A 20,565-nucleotide genomic window follows, 5' to 3' on the forward strand; every position below is an offset into this window, starting at 1 on the left:
CGTGAGCCACAAGCCCGGAAAACCCTGGGTGTATTTGTATCAACCACCCCAATGTTAAGTCATGTGCCTTTTCTCTGAGGAGTCATGGATTATCTGAAGATGAGGGGTTGTTTCTGCTAGTAAGAGCAAAACCCACTCTGCCAGAAATACTTTGCTGCCTCTCAGTAACTTGTTTTGTACAGCCTCCTCCCCTGTTGAAATGTATGCATTCCCTTTTCCCTGTTCCAAATATGTTTAGATCTGATTTTATTTCATTTTCAGTTCTAAGGGGACTACCTATTGATCCTTAAAGGAGCTACCAAACCAGATTGAGTTCTCTCTTAAAATCCCAGACCTTTTTGCATACCTTCACAAATAAAAGTAACATAGAGGTGAATGAAAGATGGATCACTTCTCCACAACAAAACAAAAGTCACAATTTTCAAAAAATGGATTCTGTATTCTAAGAAAATCTTACACTAAAAGCCAATAATGTTCAATTGCCCTGGTGTGTGTTCAGTCACTTCTTATGATGAAACTTTTGTTGACTTTATTAAAGAATACTGAATGAGCTGAACAAAACCCATCTAAATTTCCAAATTCAGTCCTTTGCAATGCTGGACTCTGGTATCTGTCTACCTGCAGGGCTCCACCTCTCACTCTGCACCCTGAATGCATACCCTATGCTCTGACCATAGCCTGAGAAGGCAGGGTGGCCCTGTAAATGCCCCACCACCCTGGCCGTCCCTTCAGGGCCTGCAGTCACAAGCTCCCCTGCTCTGCCCTCAGGCATGTGTTCACAAGCTCCTTCTTGCCCCCTTTTCTTGGCTGTGTGCACAGTCACATTTCACCACTCACCTCACGGGTCTTTCCTCAAGGCATCTTGCACCCCTACCCAGGCCATATCAGCACATTGTCCCTTGGACCCCTCTCACTGAATCCTATATAATTTCACTATTACACCTGTAATATTTTGCTCTTTTTTTACCTGACCGCCCCTAAGAGATTCTAGGCTCCCCAAAGGCAGGGACAATATCTTACCAATCTCTGTATCCTCAGCACCTAATGCAGTGCCTGCATATCATCGACACATACGGTACTTCCGGTACTTCTACCTCACTGGAACTTTCCAAGTGCTAACGTGAACACTCACACCACCCTGGTATTATCTGCCTCCTTTAACAGATGAGAAAACTGAAGCACAGAGTGGGACAAGATTCAGCACCAAACTGTCCAAAGTCAGAGACCACGCTTCTAGACCTTATTTCCACCCATGCAGAGCCGTGCTGTTCTTTGGAAATAAACTTAAACCTAAGAGTCATTTCCTAGTTAACCATTCTTCAGTGTTTCTAATCCCTCTATTATGTATCTTTCAGTTAATCAAATAGAAGGTTCAGAGACTGTTTTGTCATGAAGGCAAAACTTTATTAAAATAGTGGTGTTCAAAGAATCTAGACCCACCTGGCCTTCTGAATTCATCTGCCCTTGACTCAGCCTGGGTGTAAACAGAGGGCGGCCTGACCCAGTGATAACCCCATTAGGGAGTTTCTCTTGGTGCAAATAGCGATTTAAGTAAATATGCCCTTCTGTTTTTTCTAGTGCTTTTTGTTATTGTAGTAAAATCCAAGTTGGGCTTCATGTGGGAAATCGGAGAGCCAAAAAGAAGGGGACTTTGTTTTTCATTATATGCAGAAATGCAACGGAATGCTTTTTATTCCCATCCAAGCAGTTGGATTATTTATCTGTGTGGCTAAAGAATGGCAGATCTGAAAAGAAACGAAGTGCTAGACCGCATCTGCTCCTTCATCCAGATAGAACAACTCACCACAGGCTTGTTGAAGGCTGTCACTCTTAAGTATCAGTGGGTCTGGATTTTCCTTTGCAGTTCAAGTACTGTAACTACAGACATTGTTCCTATTTTTAATCTGATTATAAAAATCCAACTTAAACAGTTAAATGTTTAGAAAAGGTGAAGACCTGATAACACATAAGAGACTGAAGTATTCTGTTGACACTTAAATAATGTAGCCAAGGACAACACAAGAAGTCATTTAGTGTTATTAATCAGTAATCGAAAAGCATTGTGTCTGTGTGCAAGTGTCTTCCTCTTGGCTAACATGTGTGAATTGATCATTGAAAAATCTGATAAAGGGACATTCTAAAAGTACACAATAAAATCCAAATAATTGCTATCAATTACAGCTCACCTTTTGTAAGGCTCAAACTTGACATTTTAAAACATTTTAGTTATCTCCTTGCTTCAAATTAAGAATGTACCTATGATTAAAATTCTACCTTCCTTTCATCAAGGTATCTGAGACCTAGAAGGTTTAATCCTCTACTTAATACTGATTTTACTTCTCAAGTTTCTTAAATAAAGATTTCATGTCCTATATATGCTTTATTTTTTTCCCAAAATGTTCTGTATTCTCGATTCATGAAAAGTGCTGCCATCTACTGACCATTGGTATATAACTTTATAGGAACACTGGGGTCCTTAAGGAAAGAACTAGGAAAAGACCACAAGCATTGTCCTAGAAACAACTGAAGTAGAGTACACTTGTCACTTTAGAGTTGACCTTTAAATTATAATCTCCCTCGCTCTCTCATTCTCCTCGTTTGAAGCCACTATGACTCAGACATTAGACAATGTTAACCTGTAGGGCTTTAAAAAAAAAGCTGAGTTTTGCTGCCCCCTGCCGTTCATGCTCCTCAGCATCTCTGCGCTTTTATTCCTGCTGGAACTAAATAGTTATCAATGTGTTTGTTCTTCCATTCATTCATTTACATAGTTGTTCACTTAGTTATTCATTCAGTGAATTAATATAAGCCATACTGTGCACCCATGAGCCATGCTTCACAAGATGACTGGGCCACGAACTTGACCAATGTGACAAGGAAAGAAAAATGAAGAATTTCAAGGCAAAATTACCTGAAATCTGTTTTTAAAGTGTCCCTCGGGTCCGTCAGTTCAGTTGCACTAAATCTGTGAAGACTGGGCTTAATAGTGTGCTAAGGAAGAAAGGGAGGGAGAATGGAAGGGGAAAGTGGTGGGAAGGGGGAGCCAGGCGAGGAAAGAGCGGGCACACACAGTGAATGCACTGCAGTCCAGTCGTGACCACACCAAGACAGCTTGTTGCTTCCTCTCTGAGTCCATGGTAAGCATAAGACTTTTTAATAAAAAGCTAGGTGAGTGTAATAGGAGTATGTTCCTTTTGGAGAAAGATTTGTGTCTAATAATTTAACAATTCCAGCAATATTTGTCAGAGGGTCTAGAATAAAAATTTACAGCTGGTACAAGATCTCTGGGGAGGCCTCTGAGGCTCTCAGCACCAGCATGCTTCCTTTCACCTGCCTCTGCGCCATGGGGTCAGCAAGAGATATTTTCAGTTTGATCAGAAGCTGCCTCAGTGATTGCTAATACTACACACCTATTCTTCAATCGGCCACTGGGAGCATGCAGCAATACCACAGAGGTGCCCTGTCTCCATAAAATACTATCCCTTGCTGGAAACTTCCTTACCCACCCCCCTTACCTAGCTAACTAGGATCTGTCCATCAGGATCCCCACCACACCTCCTCTGGGAGTTTTCCTGATTCTTCCTGAGCTACCAGTCTGATTAAGAAGTCCCCTATCCTATAGTCCCTCAGAACTTTATAAATGCATTTTCCACTGCTGTCTGTGAAATCATTGTTTAATTATTAAAAAGCTCCTCTTTAGCCTCAACCACCTTCCAATCACCTTTTCTACCTCCTTGCCTTTACTGAGACCTAGTCAACCATTTTCCTCCACAGCTCTCTCAGGGGAGGCTGATATTTGTCCTTTGCCCACATATCATGGGACTGCAGTGAGGGTACATTCTCCTGGTTCCTCAGTTCCAGTTCCAGATTGGTCTGCTTCCATGAGCTCTAAAAAACGCATGCTGTTGTGAGGTTTCTGCCCTCAGTGTGGCATCTGTGACCATCCTTGTAGCTTTGACTGGCCAGCCCCTCCGGGAACTGGATCCTGGCTCATCATCTTCTTACCCCAAACCCTGGTCCCGGGAGATGTGGTATGAACTCAGACCACACACACAGAACACCTTCTATTCTATATGGTTATCTCATTCAGTTGCTCACTTCCTGGATCATGCCATGATCTGGAGTTATGATTCTTCTAAAACCTTGAGCTTCAAGTGTTACAGGTTTAGTTTGTTCTCCTCAGTCCTTGTCCCCACTGCAACAAAGAATTGAAAGGCAAAAACACAGTAGAAAAGCAGAGCTGAAGTTTTATTTGAATACACTCCAGGGAAGGAGCAGGCCAGGGTCAAGGTAGACAAAGGCCCCAAGATTTTAGACAGGAGGGCTTTATATTGTGTTCTAGCTGGAAGGCACTTGTGTGACTGATGATGTGCAGTTATTTGATTTACAGGTTTTTCCATATAGTCCACCCTCTCAGTGAGCACATCCTTTCCCCATGATGAAGTGTGATTTGGGCCATTCTTAGTTCCGTCCAAGTGTGCCCTCACTGGGATCTGGCTGGGGAGGAAGTTCTCTCCCTGCAAAGCATTTGTCGCCCTCACATGGGACCCCCGACCCGGGCAGAGTTTGGGCCACTTTTTCTTTGACCTTATGTAGGCAGCTTCTTCTCTGAGCCTTATCTTCTACCTAACATTCCTAATACGAGAACCTCCCCTCCTTTCACATCCCTTCACCCTGACATCACTGCTCTTAGACTTCTTTTGAAGCTGCCAGTATAGTGATCTGCCACTTACACCCATCACCTAGCTCCTTCCTGGTCTCTTTGTTCCCTTTAAGCCTGGACTCCATGGTTGACAGTATGAACTCACCTCCCCAACACCCTCTATTCCTTGAGGCCCTATGCAATCAGAAACGGGCCCACCAGAAACAATGATACACCTTTGCAGATTGGTACCATTTCAAATTCATGGTCCCTACTCTGACGTGGTCCCGCAACCATGCCAGAAGTATGCCGTCTATTTTCAAACCCAGAATGCAACCCCATCTTTTTTTTTGTTGAGAAAATTAGCCATTAGGAGTGATCTCCTAGACGTTTACAACAGCTACATTTACATTTATCTAGAGTCCCCATTCTTAATTCCTTTTTCCAGATCCATGTCTCCTTCCTCTGATTCAGAACTATGGTCCCTGCCAGTACTTCTGCTCTCTGGGATACTCTGGGACCCTGCCTCATCAGTCATCCCTCTCTATTAGTTTCCTCCACCTTTTCTTCTGTGTGAACTTCCCCCCTACTTACAAACATATTCAAACTCTCTCACCATTAAATGAAAGGGAAAAACAAAACATCGACTTCCTATCCTCTTATCATGCAAACTTCATGAAGGAGGTATCCTTTGTCTCTTTCCCTCACATCCAGACCACTCCTCATGCTCTTTAATCTGGCCAGTTTCTGCTTTTGAAGGAGTAATCAATAAGAGTTTTTTAATTTTATGTTTAATATTCAGATGGAGTCAGGTGGAGTTGAGAGCTCTGCCTAAAGAAGTGTTTAAAGCTGTTCAGTTTTAAAATTAATAATCAATTCATTAAGGTCACAAAGTCAAAAATAAGTCTTACTTAAGTATTTATGTTCAACTTACAAACTTTCTTATTCTTTTTCTAAACTGGGTGCAGTAAGAAATATCATCTTCACTTTTTCATTGATTATTGGTTCAACTATGGTTAACATTTCTATATTAAATGGAATATTTTCTCTTGGTCCTCTTTTATACTTAACATTCAATTAAATGTTCTTAAATTTTTCAAAAATAAATTTTATTTCAGTTCTAGGCATTTCAAATTCTGGACAGGACAAATTTACAGTGCCTATAAGCAAAATACTCCCAATAATTCAAATATTTTTTGAATCAGAATTATTTATATACTTAGAGAACTCTCTATATTACTTAGAAATATAGCAAATAAAAAAGTTTTTTTTTCCTTACAGTTTACTATTATCAGGCCAGAAAAAGAATGCAGGCTCTTCAATAACAGCTGCTTTTATACTCAGGAATTTCCTAACTCTGTCAGAAAACATCCCATCAGGAAAATTACTACTTTTGCACCATGAATAGATGCAAGAACCACTGAGCTATCTCTTAATTTATAACCAGCTAATCACAAAGGCTCGTATGGCATCCTTTAAATTTATCCAAAGCAGAATATAGATCACTGATAATCCTACTTGAAATTATTTCTTAGGAAATTTGATTATTTGGCAAATGTCAAAAATAGTGTGGTCACCACTGAAAAGCCAGGACACTCAGCCAACTTAATGCAACAGCCCCAGGGTGATGCCAACACAAAAGGCAATCAACTATCAGGAGAGAAAACCAAATATTTATGTAAATTGCTCCTTAAACATTTTTTGAAACTGTGGAGTCTTGCTATTTGAAATGTAAATTACCATATCTAAAATAAAGTAATCAAGTAGTTCAGTCATTAATGCTTAGATTGGTGTATTTTGAACCTATAAACACCGTTTTCCCCTTGGAGACAGACTCAGAAATAGGTTTGGTCCCCTTTCCTCTGATCATGACACCCCTCCTCAAGCCCTACTTATTCAACTTCCCATCCCTGTAAATCTACTAGTATGAAGTTTGTCACTTTATTAAAAAAATTAAAGAAACATAGAGAACATTCAGGTTTTTCAAGTATGTATAAAGTCATATTTCACCATTTTAAGGTAGATACACTAAGGAATTTATTCAAAGTTTAAAAGCCCGTTATATTTATACTCTATACATATATACATATATACATATATATGTATATACTATTATATAGTACATTTAACCTGTGGAAAGTGACTCGACATTACTTAATCCTGAATTTTCTTCTTGATAAAATAGGAATAATTTTTAACTGACAGATTTGTTTGAGAGATTAATAAGTGTAATTGACATGTGATGTGAAGACAAGGTAGGTATTATTTCAATGAAATGTCCTTTCAGATAGTGAGTTTTCTTTCTAGTTCAAGTTGTAAAGAATAGCTGGTTATTTTAAAGAAAAGTTTTACATGTGTATCTAATTATTTTCAATTAAGAACATCAAATCACAGCACTGAAATATGAATGGACAATACCATATAAAAATAATTCAAACATGAGTAGTCCAATAAATGAAAATTAACTACAAAATGGATTTTTGTATTTATAAATATAACACTATTGGTGAGTGTGTGGGAAATTGACAATTTTATTTTCTTCCCAGGCAGTTCAAGGTTGTAGTAGCTTCTTATAAGATAATTTGACTCTGTTAAGTGCTTGCAAAATGCCATTTCTTTTGATTCTCCATCTCCACTTCTAGAAATTTAGGAATTTCTAAGGAAAAATTATATTTAAACAAATATTTATATAAAACAATTAATAATGACATGAATATCCAATGAAAAGGAATATTAATTGATTAAATCGCTGTACAATAAATCTTATACAATCTGATATTGTTTAAAACTTATAGTCAAATTATCTTTGCCTTTTAGCTAAAAATCAATTGCACATTAAATTAGAATTACAAAGATAATCTGACTGTGGGTAAGATTGCAATATTTCCAGAATCTCTCAGCTGGCCTGAGTGCATTTCTATATCAATAAGTGTTTCCAAAGGGTGGAGAGAAGTAGTCCATCTCCACATCAATAGGTGATTACAAGGGGGAGAAAGGGCATATCTGGACCAGAGAGGTTGGGTGGGGACCCTTTTTGCAGCAAGAAACATGGGCAAGCAGAAGTGGACAACTGCTTGTAAGAAATAAACAGGTTTCTACCACTTTACTTCTCCCTTTGACTGATTTCAGGTTCAAAGGTAATTTGCCCTGGGCTGGGAGACAGTTTTCCTCCCAGAGTCACACCTCGTGTAGCAGGCAGGACCTCTGAACCTGAAATCTGTCTTCATGGATGCGATGCTTGGGCAAGCTGCCCCTAGGGATGTGGGATGATACCTGAAAGCCTCCCTGTGAATGGTGGGGAGGCCCCAGTGACTGCAGCGCTGGAGGGTGCAGCTTCACCTGGGATGCCTTTATCCATGGGATTTCTAATTGGGGAGCCCCCAGTAGGGAATTGGTCTAGGGCAAAGCACGTCTTAGATGGTTGGGCCCTTCCCAGAACTGGGGAATAGTGGAGGCCCTGGAAGTCATGTAGTTAACCCTCCATGAGAAAGAAGACTGCTTAGAGGCTCAGAGAGGTCATGTAGGAGCTGGGATTGTCAGATGTCTGTTTCTCTAGATAGTGGGAAGGGTTACCAAGGAGAGAAAGAGATACTTTGGCAGGAGAGAGACACACTTCAGCATTGCTTGGAGGAGCTGGGTGATGACCTATGGGATGCCCTTAAGAAAGAGAAACAGTTGCTGAGAAGATAGGTCATGCTCCTGGAAGATACATTAGCAGCTAGAGAAGAGGCAGCAGGAGAAGCTGCGTTGCAGGAGGCTGTGGGCAGGGGGAGGAAAGAGCAATGACTTCAGCTCCAGAGATGGTAGAGCTGAAGTCAGGGGAAGATGAGAGGGTGGACCTGAGGGCTGAACTGTTGCTGAGGCCACTGCCCAAGGACCAGCCTCTCCTGTATTAAAGGCCCACTCAGTTGTAATTAAGAAAATATAAATGCAACAACTGCGGGCTCCTCAGAGGGAGGAACTGCCCCTTCCCAGGTTGTGGAGCACTCCATGCACCGCCTCTATACTCAGCATGAGCTGATGGACATGAACACCTCGTTTCGGCAGAAGCTGTCAGAACCTCTGCCTACATATGGCTTTTGAGTCTTTGGGATATTGGGGTGGAAGACATCATTATGTCGGGTTCTGAAATGGGTAGACTGGCTTCCCTGATGACTCACCCTTCCCTCTGGCAGTGGTTGCAAAGTGCCCCGTCATACCTCAGGGAATCAAACACTTTTGGATTGGCTGACAGCAGTCATCAGAGCAGTTTGGCTTAATCAGGGTGATTTACCATACTTACCCACTAGCTAGAAAACATATGCAGAGCTCCAGCAGGTGTTACAGGAGCTGGGCGTGAAAAGTATCACCTATAATATGGACCCCCGGTGCTGCAATGAGGAGTTGTTCACCATAGGAATGAGAAATCTGGTGCTCTGTACAGCTCCCCCCATCTATCTTTGGGTCCCTGGTGACTACACTTGCCCCCCACATAGGGCAACCCATAAGTGAGGCTACTCTTACTTTAGCAGATCTGGGGGAGGTTGAAACAATAAGACCATGGAAGGAAGTATGGGCAGCATAGAGAGGTGCAAAGGGCCCTGGAAAGGTCTCGAGGACCCAGATGTGGATTGATTTGATAAAGGCGGAGGTAGTGAAAGAAAAAGTTGATGGGCAGTCCAATAGGATCTTATTAGAACTATGGCACTAATTAAAACCAGAGCAGCAGTTCAAGCCACTGAGATCCAGGACATGGAAGCCAGAGGCAAAGCGTCATGTCCAGTTGGTGTCCCTGCAAGACTTCCTTGGGGAAAGTACTCAGACTCCACCTGGGCCCTTACCCCCACAGGAGGATTATTTGGCATCGTGGTTTGACTGAGCGGAGGACAAAGGACCCCACCTTGGGGGACATGGTGGGTACTATGGGCCACATGTAGAATTAGCAATTTATTAGCAATTAATCCAGGAGCTAGATGTTCAACCCTGAGCATTCTCCTGGGACCCCTGCTGTTATAGATGGCTATGGGGGTAAGGCAATTAGAGTGAAGAAAGCCCAAATTCCATTGGGGATAGGGCATTTACCCCCGTAGGAGTATACTGGGTACATTTCTCCAATCCCTGAATGTATTTTGGGGATAGATATCCTGCAGGGCCTGTGGCTACAGACCACTGCAGGTGAGTTCAGACTGAGGGTACATGTGGTAAAGGCAGCTCTGAGGGAACACGCTAAGCACCCACCTGTAGCTCTGCCTGTACTTTGGCAAGTGACAAATACTAAGCAGTACAAATTGCCTGGGGGACACAAAGAAATTGGAGAAACTCTACAGGAGTTGGAGAAGGTGGGCATCATAAAGCCCACTCATAATCCTTTTGATTCCCTGGTGTGGCCAGTGAAAAAGCTGGATGACTCCTGGTGTATGGCCATGGATTACAGAGAATTGAATAGTTACACCCTCCTTGCATGCTGCTCTTCCCTCTATAGCAACCCTTATGGACACCCTCAGTCACGGACTACGGATGTATCATTATGTTGTGAAGGTTGCTAATGCCTTCTTCTCTGTTGACATAGCACAGGAAAGTCAGGAACAGTTTACCTTCTTGTGGGAAGGCTGGCAATGGTCATTCACTGTCCTTCCACAGGGATACCTACACAGTCCCACCATTTGTCACGGACTTGTAGCCCAGGACTTGGCCACATGGGAGAAACCATAAACAGTGAGACTGTATCATTACGTTGATGATATTATGTTCACATCGGATTCTCTTGTGGATTTAGAAAGAGCAATTCTTAGACTGTAGCAACATCTACAGGAAAGAGGATGGGCTGTGAACAGCACCAAGGTTCAGGGACCTGATTTGTCAGTAAAGTTCTTGGGGGTTGTCTGATCGGGTAAAACTAAAGTTATTCCTGAAGCAGTCATAGACAAGGTCCAAGCTTTCCCTACCCCTACCACCGTGGCAGTTTACAAGAGTTTTTGGGTCTTTTGGGGGTACTAGAGTGTGTTTATCCCACACTTGGCACAAATTCTGAAGCCCTTATACCAGTTGGTATGAAAGGGCATCAGGTAGGACTGGGATGAAAACATGTGCAGCTGCTTTTACTGGTGCTAAGCAATCAATGAAGGCTGTACAGGCCTTGAATGTAATGGACTCATCAGTCCCTATGAGCTAAATGTTCATGTAAGGGAAGATGGTTATGTATGGGGCCTTTGGCAGCAACTTGAATGGACATGCCAGTCTATTGGATTCTGGTCACAACTACAAAAAGGAGCAGAGGTCTGGTACACCTTGATAGAGAAGCAACTGGCTGCTGTGTATCACGCCATGCTGGTTATGGAGCCCATCACCGGAACAGCTCCGACCAAGGTAATAATCACCTATCCCACTGCGGTGTGGGTGTGAGACTGGACCCAAAGGCCATGGAGTGGCATGGCATAGATGCCTATACTGGCCAAATGAGGCACATATTTACAGCAGCATAACGCCCTGACTACCAGCCCCTTAAGTGGAGAACTCCAATGCTTATTGGGGCCAGTGATGCATACCAGTGGAAAACAGGAAGAACTTGCTTTTGAGCCTTTGGTAGCCAAGAGTCCTTCTCAGGAGGGGAAAGCCCCTATTCCTGAAGATGCTTGGCATACAGATGGCTCCAGTCATCAGTAGCCCCCAAAGTGGAGGGATGTGGTTTTCCATCCTAAGACTGAGACAATATGGATGGAGGTTGGAGAGGGGAAGAGCAGCCAATGGGCTGAGTTGCAGGCAGTATGGCTTGTGATCACCCAGGAGCCCTCCCCTATAGTTGTCTGCATGGACAGCTGGGCTGTCTATTGAGGATTGCCCCTGTGGCTACTGACATGGTACCATGCCAACTGAATGGTCACTGGCCCCTTTGGGGGCAAGAGTTGTGACCTATGGGAGTCTGGTCAGACTAAGACAGTTACTGTCACTGGCCAGGATATGACCAGCAGAGCAACATCCTGCTGCCAGCCCCAGCTGCATTAAACCCTGTAGACTCTGTTGAGTGGACATGGCCCTGGACATTTTGACACATGGACCAGCGATGGCTGGCCCTTCTGGCACCTTGGGAAAAAGGTCTGAAAGCTGGCCTCCTGTGTGTTCCTGGAGTAACAGCAGAGTGGCTCCCAAAGGTCATGGCAGTGTACCCAAAACATCCAGGAGGTAAGAGTATCTTATAGGGAAGTTTTGTTTTATCTTTATGGCCAGTGTGTGTACCTCCTGTAGCCCTATATATTGAACCATCTGTGACTCTCACAGGGATGAGGGTGAAAGTCTGGTATACTAGACCAGGACGAGATCCCATTCCTGCCACTGTCCTTTCACAGGACCACTCTCTTGCATGCATCCTACCTGATGGACAAGATTTGCCTATGCTGGTGTCATTAAAACATGTATTTTATTGCCCTTAAGGTTATTTTCTTCTACAGTTCTTGTGGCCTGGACTCTCCCCATGGCTGCAGCTGCCATGTGATGATTGCTCTGAATTCCCTACCCATTCAGCTACTGGTGCCTGTGGAATGGGTGAGCTATGGACTTACTCTGCGTAGGACCTTGAACCTAGCCGAATCCTCTGGCTGGAGGATTATCATGATTTTATTGCTGTTGCGATTGTATGTTACTATTTATTTATTTATTTATTTTTATTAAGGTATTATTGATATACATTCTTATGAAGGTTTCACATGAAAAAACAATGTGGTTACTACATTTACCCATATTATCAAGTCCCCATCCATACCCCAATGCAGTCACTGTCCATCAGTGCAGCAAGAAGCCACAGATACACTATGTGCCTTCTCTGTGCTACACTGTTCTCCCCGTGATCCCCCACACCATGTGTACTAAACATAATACTCCTCAATCCCCTTCTCACTCCCTCCCCACCCACCCTCACACAGCCCTCCCCTTTGGAAACTACTAGTTCCTTCTTGGAGTCTCTGAGTCTGCTACTCTTTTGTTCCTTCAGTTTTGCTTCATTGTTATACTCCACAAATGAGGGAAAGCATTTGGCACTTGTCTTTCTCTGCCTGGCTTATTTCACTGAGCATAATATCCTCTAGCTCCATCCATGTTGTTGCAAATGGTAGGATTCATTTCTTTCTTATAGCTGAATAGTATTCCATTGTGCATATGTACCACTTCTTCTTTATCCATTCATCTACTGATGGACACTTAGTTTGCTTCCATATCTTGGCTATTGTAAAAAGTGCTGCGATGAACATAGGGGTGCATATGTCTTTTTGAATCTGAGAAGTTGTATTCTTTGGGTCAATTCCAAAGAGTGGGATTCCCAGGTCAAATGGTATTTCTACTTTTAGTTTTTTGAGGAACCTCCATATTGCTTTCCACAATGGTTGAACACGTTTACATTCCCACCAGCAGTGTAGGAGGGTTCCTCGTTCTCCACATCCTCACCAGCATTTGTTGTTCTTAGTCTTTTCGATGTTGGCCATCCTTACTGGTGTGAGGTGATATCTCATTGTGGTTTTAATTTGCATTTCCCTGATGATTAGTGATGTGGAGCATCTTCTCATGTGTCTGTTGGCCATCTGAATTTCTTCTCTGGAGAACTATCTCTTCATATCCTCTGCCCATTTGTTAATCGAGTTATTTACTTTTTGGGGGTTGAGGTGTGTAAGTTCTTTATATATTTTGGATGTTAACCCCTTGTCAGATATGTCATTTACAAATATATTCTCCCATACTGTAGGATGCCTTTTTGTTCTGTTGATGGTGTCCGTTGCCGTACAGAAACTTTTTAGTTTGATGTAGTCCCATGAGTTCACTTTTGCTTTTGTTTCCCTTGCTCAAGGAGATGTGTTCAGGAAGAAGTTGCTTATGCTTATATTCAGGAGATTTTTGCTTATGTTGTCTTCTAAGAGTTTTATGGTTTCATGACTTACATTCAGATCTTTGATCCATTTCAAGTTTACTTTTGTGTATGGGGATTGACAATGATCCAGTTTCATTCTCTTACATGTAGCTCTCCAGTTTTGCCAACACCAGCTGTTGAAGAGGCTGTCGTTTCCCCATTGTTTGTCCATGACTCCTTTATCCTATATTAATTGACCATGTATGGTTGGGTTTATATCAGGGCCCTCTAGTCTGTTCCATTGGTCTATGGGTCTGTTCTTGTGCCAGTACCAAACTGCCTTGATTACTGTGGCTTTGTGGTAGAGCTTGAAGTTAGGGAGCATAATCCCCCCAGCTTTATTCTTCCTCCTCAGGATTGCTTTGGCTATTCGGGGTCTTTTGTGGTTCCATATGAATTTTTGAACAATTTTCTCTAGTTCATTGAATAATGCTGTTGGTATTTTGATAGAAATTGCACTGAATCTGTATATTGCTTTAGGTAGGATGGCCATTTTGACAATATTAATTCTTCCATGAGGACGGGATGTGTTTCCATTTATTGTATCTTCTTTAATTTCTCTCATGAGTGTCTTGTAGTTTTCAGAGTATAGGTCTTTCACTTCCTTGGTTAGGTTTATTCCTAGGTATTTTATTCTTTTTGATGCAACTATGAATGGAGTTGTTTTCCTGATTTCTCTCTCTGCTAGTTCATTGTTAGTGTATAGGAATGCCACAGATTTCTGTGTATTAATTTTGTATCCTCCAACCTTGCTGATTTCAGTTTTGGAGTGGATTCTTTAGGGTTTTTTATGTACAATATCATGTCATCTGCAAACAGGGACAGTTTAACTTCTTATTTACCAATCTGGATGTCATTTATTTCCTTGTGTTGTCTGGTTGCTGTGGCTAGGACCTCCAGTAGTATGTTGAATAGAAGTGGGGAGAGTGGGCATCCGTGTCTTGATCCTGATCTTAAAGGAAAAACTTTCAGCTTCTCGCTGTTAAGTATAATGTCGGCTGTAGGTTTGTCATATATGGCCTTTGTTATGTTGAGGTACTTGCCCTCTATACCTGTTTTGTTGAGAGTTTTTATCATTAATGGATGTTGAATTTTGTCAAATGCTTTTTCAGCACCTATGGAGATGATCATGTGGTTTTTGTCCCTCTTTTTGTTGATGTGGTGGATGATGTTGATGGATTTTCAAATGTACCATAATTGCATCCCTGGAATAAATCCTACTTGATCATGATGGATGATCTTTTTGATGTATTTTTGAATTCGGTTTGCTAATATTTTGCTGAGTATTTTTGCATCTATGTTCATCAGGGATATTGGTCTGTAATTTTCTCTTTTTGTAGTGTCTTTGCCTGGTTTTGGTATTAGAGTGATGCTGGCCTCTTCTTCTACTCTTTGGAAAACTTTAAGGAGGATGGGTATTAGGTCTTCACTAAATGTTAGATAAAATTCAGCAATGAAGCTGTCTGGTCCAGGCATTTTGTTCTTAGGTAGGTTTTTGATTACCAGTTCAATTTCATTGCTGGTAATTGGTCTGTTCAGATTTTCTGTTTCTTCCTGGGTCAGCCGTGGAAGGTTGTATTTTTAGAAAGTTGTCCATTTCTTCTAGGTTATCCAGTTTGTTAGCATATAATTTTTCATTGTATTCTCTAATAATTCTTTGTATTTCTGTGGTGTCTGTAGTGATATTTCCTTTCTCATTTCTGATTCTGTTTATGTGTGTAGACTCTCTTTTTTTTTCTTGGTAAGTCTGGCTAGGGGTTTATTTATTTTGTTTATTTTCTCAAAAACCAGCTCTTGCTTTCATTGATTCTTTCTATCATTTTATTCTTCTTGATTTTATTTATTTGTGCTCGAATCTTTATTATGCCCCTTCTACTGAATTTGTGCCTCATTTGTTCTTCTTTTTCTAGTTTTGTTAATTGTGAGTTTAGAGTGTTCATATGGGATTATTCTTCTTTCCTGAGGTAGGCCTGTATTGCAATATACTTTCCTCTTAGCACGGCCTTAGCTGCATCCCACAGATTTTTCGGTGTTGCATTATTGTTGTCATTTGTCACCATATATTGCTTGATCTCTGTTTTTATTTGGTCATTGATCCATTGGTTATTTAGGAGCATAGTGTGAAGGCTCCATGTGTTTGTGGGTTTTTCATTTTCATTGCATAATTTATTTCTAGTTTCATACCTTTGTGGTCTGAGAAACTGGTTGGTACAATTTCAATATTTTTTAATTTACCAAGGCTCTTTTTGTATATGATCTATTCTTGAAAATGTTCCATGTGCACTTGAGAAGAATGTGTATTCTGCTGCCTTTTGGTATAGAGTTCTGTAGATGTCTGTTAGGTCCATCTATTCTAATGTGTTGTTCAGTGCCTCTGTCTCCATACTTATTTTCTGTCTAGTAGATCTGTCCTTCAGAGTGAGTGGAGTGTTGAAGTCTCCTAGAATGAATGCATTGCATTCTATTTCCCCTTTTAATTCTGTTAGTATTTGTTTCACATACGTAGGTGCTTCTCTGTTGGGTGCATAGATATTTATAATGGTTATATCTTCTTGTTGGATTGACCCTTTCATCATTATGTAATGCCCTTCTTTGTCTCTTGTGACTTTCTTTGTTTTGAAGTCTATTTTGTCTGATACAAGTACTGCAGCTCCGGCTTTTTTCTCCCTATTAGTTGCATGAAATATCTTTTTCCATCCCTTCACTTTTAGTCTGTGTATGTCTTTGGGTTTAAAGTGAGTCTCTTGTAGGCAGCATATAGATGGCTCTTGTTTTGTTATCCATTCAGTGATTCTATGTCCTTTGATTGGTGCACTCAGTCCATTTACATTTAGGGTGATTATCGATAGGTATATTTTTATTGCCATTGCAGGCTTTAGATTCGTGGTTACCAAAGGTTCAAGGTTAACTTCCTTACTATCTAAGAGTCTAACTTAACTCACCTAATATGCTATTACAAACACAATCTAAAGGTTCTTTTCTTTTTCTCCTCCTTTTTCTTACTCCTCCATTCTTTATATATCAGTTATCATATTCTGTACTCTTTGTCTATCCCTTGATTGACTTTGGGGATAGTTAATTTAATTTTGCATTTCCTTAGTAATTAGCTTTTCTACTTTCTTTACTGTGTTTTTATTACCTCTGGTGACAGCTATTAAACCTTAGGAACACTTCCATCTATGGCAGTTCCTCCAAAATACACTGTAGAGATGGTTTGTGGGGAGTAAATTCACTCAGCTTTTGCTTATCTGGAAATGTTTTAATCCCTCCTTCAAATTTAAATGATAATCTTGCCAGGTAAAGTAATCTTGGTTCAAGGCCCTTCTACTTCATTACATTAAATACATCATGCCACTCCTTTCTGGCCTGTAAGGTTACTGTTGAGAAGTCTGATGTTAGCCTGATGGGCTTTCCTTTGTATGTGATCTTATTTCTCTCTCTGGCTGCTTTTAATAGTCTGTCCTTATCCTTGATCTTTGCCATTTTAATTACTATATGTCTTGGTTTTGTCTTCCTTGGGTCCCTGGTGTTGGGAGATCTGTGCATCTCCATGGCCTGAGAGACTATCTCCTTCCCTAGATTGGGGACGTTTTCAGTAATTACCTCCTAAAGACACTTTCCATCCCTTTTTTCTCTCTTCTTCTTCTTCTGGTACCCCTATAATGTGAATATTGTTCTGTTTGGATTAGTCACACAGTTCTCTCAATAGTCTTTCATTCTTAGAGATCCTTTTTTCTCTCTGTGCCTCAGCTTCTTTATATTCCTCTTCTCTAGTTTCTATTTCATTTATCGTCTCCTCCACCGTATATTTTATATACTTTACAAAATTTAAATAAGAAAAATACCCTCTATTGTGCTCTTAAACGATTGGATCTCCAACCGGAATTCATTCCTGAGTCCTTGAATATTTTTCTATACCTCCATGAGCATGTTAATGATTTTTATTTTGAACTCCTTTTCAGGGAGATTCATGAGGTCAATGTCATTTAAATCTTTCTCAGAAGTTGTAATAATAATTTTACTCTGAACAAGGTTCCTTTGGCATTTCATATTTGTATGTGGCACCCTCTAGTGTCCAGAAGCTCTACTCTCTGGAGCTGCTCAGCCCCTTTAGCAATGTCAGAGGTTACAGGGGAGCAGTATTGGTGCCTGAGGGAGGAAAGACCTGTTTTCTGCTTCCTGGCTGCCAAGGCTGCCTCCACTGTCCCAGAGCAGCCGGATATGGATCCCTGCTTTCCACAAGTGGCCAGAATCTCAGTCTGTCCAGGAATTCTGCCTGCCTTAGCTTTCCAATCCCCCTAATCATGAGAGTATCATGCAATCACCATGAAATGTAGGTTTGTGCTCCCAGAGCAGATCTCCAGAGTTAGGTATTCAGCAGTCCCAGGCCTCCACTCCCTCCCTGCTTCATTTCTCTTCTTCCCACTGGTGAGCTGGGGTGGGGGAAGGGCTTGGATCCCACTGGGCCACAGCTTTGATATGTTACCCTGTTCCATGAGGTCTGCTCTTTTCTCCAGGTGTATGCAGTGTGGCACAGTTCTCTTTCCTGTTGCTCTTTCAGGATTAGTTGTATTAATTATATTTTCATATTATATGTGGTTTTAGGAGGAAGCCTCTGTCTCACCTCTCATGCTGCCATCTTTAATCCAATCTCCTATTGTATGTTATAATCTGGTTACAGGGCTCCGGTTTTCTCACACAAGGGCCATTTTGGAAGATGGGGCATAAGTAGATTGTGAGGCAAGATTTCTGGAGAGGTGGGCTATGGGTAAAATTGTAATATTTCCAGAATCTCTCTCCTGGCCTTAGTGCATCTCTATGTCAATGGGTGTTTCTAAGGGGTAGAGAGAAGTAGTCCATCTCCATGTCAATATGTGATTACAGGGGGAGTGAGGGCACATCTGGACCAGAGAGGTTGGGTGGGGCCACTTTTTGCATCTGGGTCACAAGAGACACAGGGGAGCAGAAGTGGACAACTGCTTGTCAGCAATAAATGGATTTCTTCCACTTTATTTCTCCCTTTGACTGAGTTCAGCTTCAAAGATAATTTTCCCCTGGCTGGGAGAAATTTCCGCACCCCACCCCCTCTCGAGTTTTGGTGACATTTATATATTTTATATACTTTACAAAATTTAAATAAGAAATATAGAGCTTTACCCTAAACTTAACACAAAGGTACTAATGCTATGTTTGTTTTACTTTATTTCTATATTTAATTCAAACTTTCCCACGATTGCAAGACATTTACCTAGGATTACCATAAAATGCATTTTTTAAACTGGGACACTTTTGAGAGGTAAAGTGGAAACATCAAAAATATTTAAAACGTGTTAATTGATTTATATTAGGGATAAATCAGGATTACCCCAGGCAAACCAGGTCACCCCATACTTATCTAAGTACAGGGAGTATTTTTAAGTTTGGGTGAGCAGGACTTGGTGGGCCAAGTGTTCATGACCACATATGGTTATATAGGTCAGAGATTGCAGAATAAGTCATTGAACCTGAGAGTTACCTGCTTCCTGTATCTGTAGGAGCATGGACCTTCAAGATCTTTTTATAATTGCTGCAGCAACCAGGGACCTCATTTATATTCTTAATGTGATTTTGTAATTTATATGTCCAAAGTTCTTATTTAATTATTTCTTATTCCCTTTTATTGCCTAATTTGGGTAGACCAAATTCTCTACCACCACAATCATGGATTCCTTTTAATGTTTCTGACCTGCCACAACTCTGAAGTCATTTTAATATCATTTCATTGGCTTTGTCATTTCCTTCATGTTTTTTTTTTTTTGGCTCTTAGACCATAAATTTTTGTTCATGCTAAGGGTAAAGGTCACAAACAACTTCCTAATAGTCAAATGTATTCAATCATTTTTATTTCTAATTTTGATGGACCACATGGTGGTTAAATTTCTCCCCAGCTACTTCAGTTCCTTCCCTGCCATCCACACACACACACACACACACACACACACACACCCCTCACCTCCCTAATTTCTTGGCTCATACCTTAAGACAGCTCAGTTATCACTTTCTAAGACCAGAAAGTGTGCCTGCTCTGTGCTTTCCCAGTACTGAGTGGCAGTCTCTAACTTCACCCTTACCACACTGTTATGTATCTGACTTCTCTTTCTGACTCCTCTCACTAGACTGGGAGTTCCTTAAGGGCTAATAATATATAGGTCATACATCTTTTTCTCTTCAGCAGTTAGTTTAAGGTCCAGTACATGGTGGGAAGAATAATGTAGTAATTAAGAGTTCAGGCTTTGCAGTTAAGATAGATTTAGGATTGAACCCCAGTGGCTCTAGTTATATAAATGTGAGAAGTCTGTCTCTTGATGAATTCTTTCCTTCGAGAAGACAATGACGTGTCAGGGCTGCATGAATTCTACAAAATAGATGCAAGCTGGTTGGTAATGCCTCCTCAACTAGACATGTTGGAGGGGTCAAGTTGTCATGGCTAAAGCAACTCACATAACTCCCTACTGTATGTTCAAGAGCAAATGCTTGAACCCTGGCCTGCAAGTTACAGTAGAAAAGTTTAGGAGTCCAGGTTAGCCCCTTCCAAGCTTGCAACTCCTTTTCGGTCAGAAGGGGTCTTCTAATGCTTACTGGATCTAACTGGTTTACAGCGTCTAACTTTTGGCAGAGGGTCAGTGCCGAGTAGAAACTGGACTCACTGGTCCCATCAAACCACATTAAGTTGGTCAAGATCATGTAATTATGAAGTGGCCATAAAACCCAGAATCTCTGTGTCCCTGCAATGGTCCCTCTCTGAGTAGGTGATTTCCTTCTCCCCAATAGAGCAATCAGCAGGCAGGCGCCTGGAAAATTACATGAAGGCCTTCCAGACCCCTGACATTTCCAAGGAGCACCCCAAACCCAATCTTCTACTTTTATTCTTTTGCCACTTAATTTTATAACTTAAAAGAAATAGATGCTTTTACAAATTAAAACGAACAGAAGAAAACTTTACATTATAAGAAAATTTAGACCTAGAGCAAAACAGTAAGGAGTGAGAGTGCTTAAGTGAACAGATTATATGGGC

At 41.2% G+C, this 20,565-nt stretch overlaps 1 pseudogene; it reads right to left on the bottom strand.

Moving 5' to 3' along the window:
- LOC118913927 (40S ribosomal protein SA-like) overlaps positions 1-20,216 on the bottom strand; it is a 46,453-nt pseudogene extending 26,237 nt beyond the window's left edge.
- Between the last annotated feature and the right edge of the window lie 349 nt (positions 20,217-20,565).

This window comes from Manis pentadactyla, chromosome 3 (genome assembly GCF_030020395.1).
Source record: "Manis pentadactyla isolate mManPen7 chromosome 3, mManPen7.hap1, whole genome shotgun sequence".
NCBI lineage: Eukaryota > Metazoa > Chordata > Mammalia > Pholidota > Manidae > Manis > Manis pentadactyla.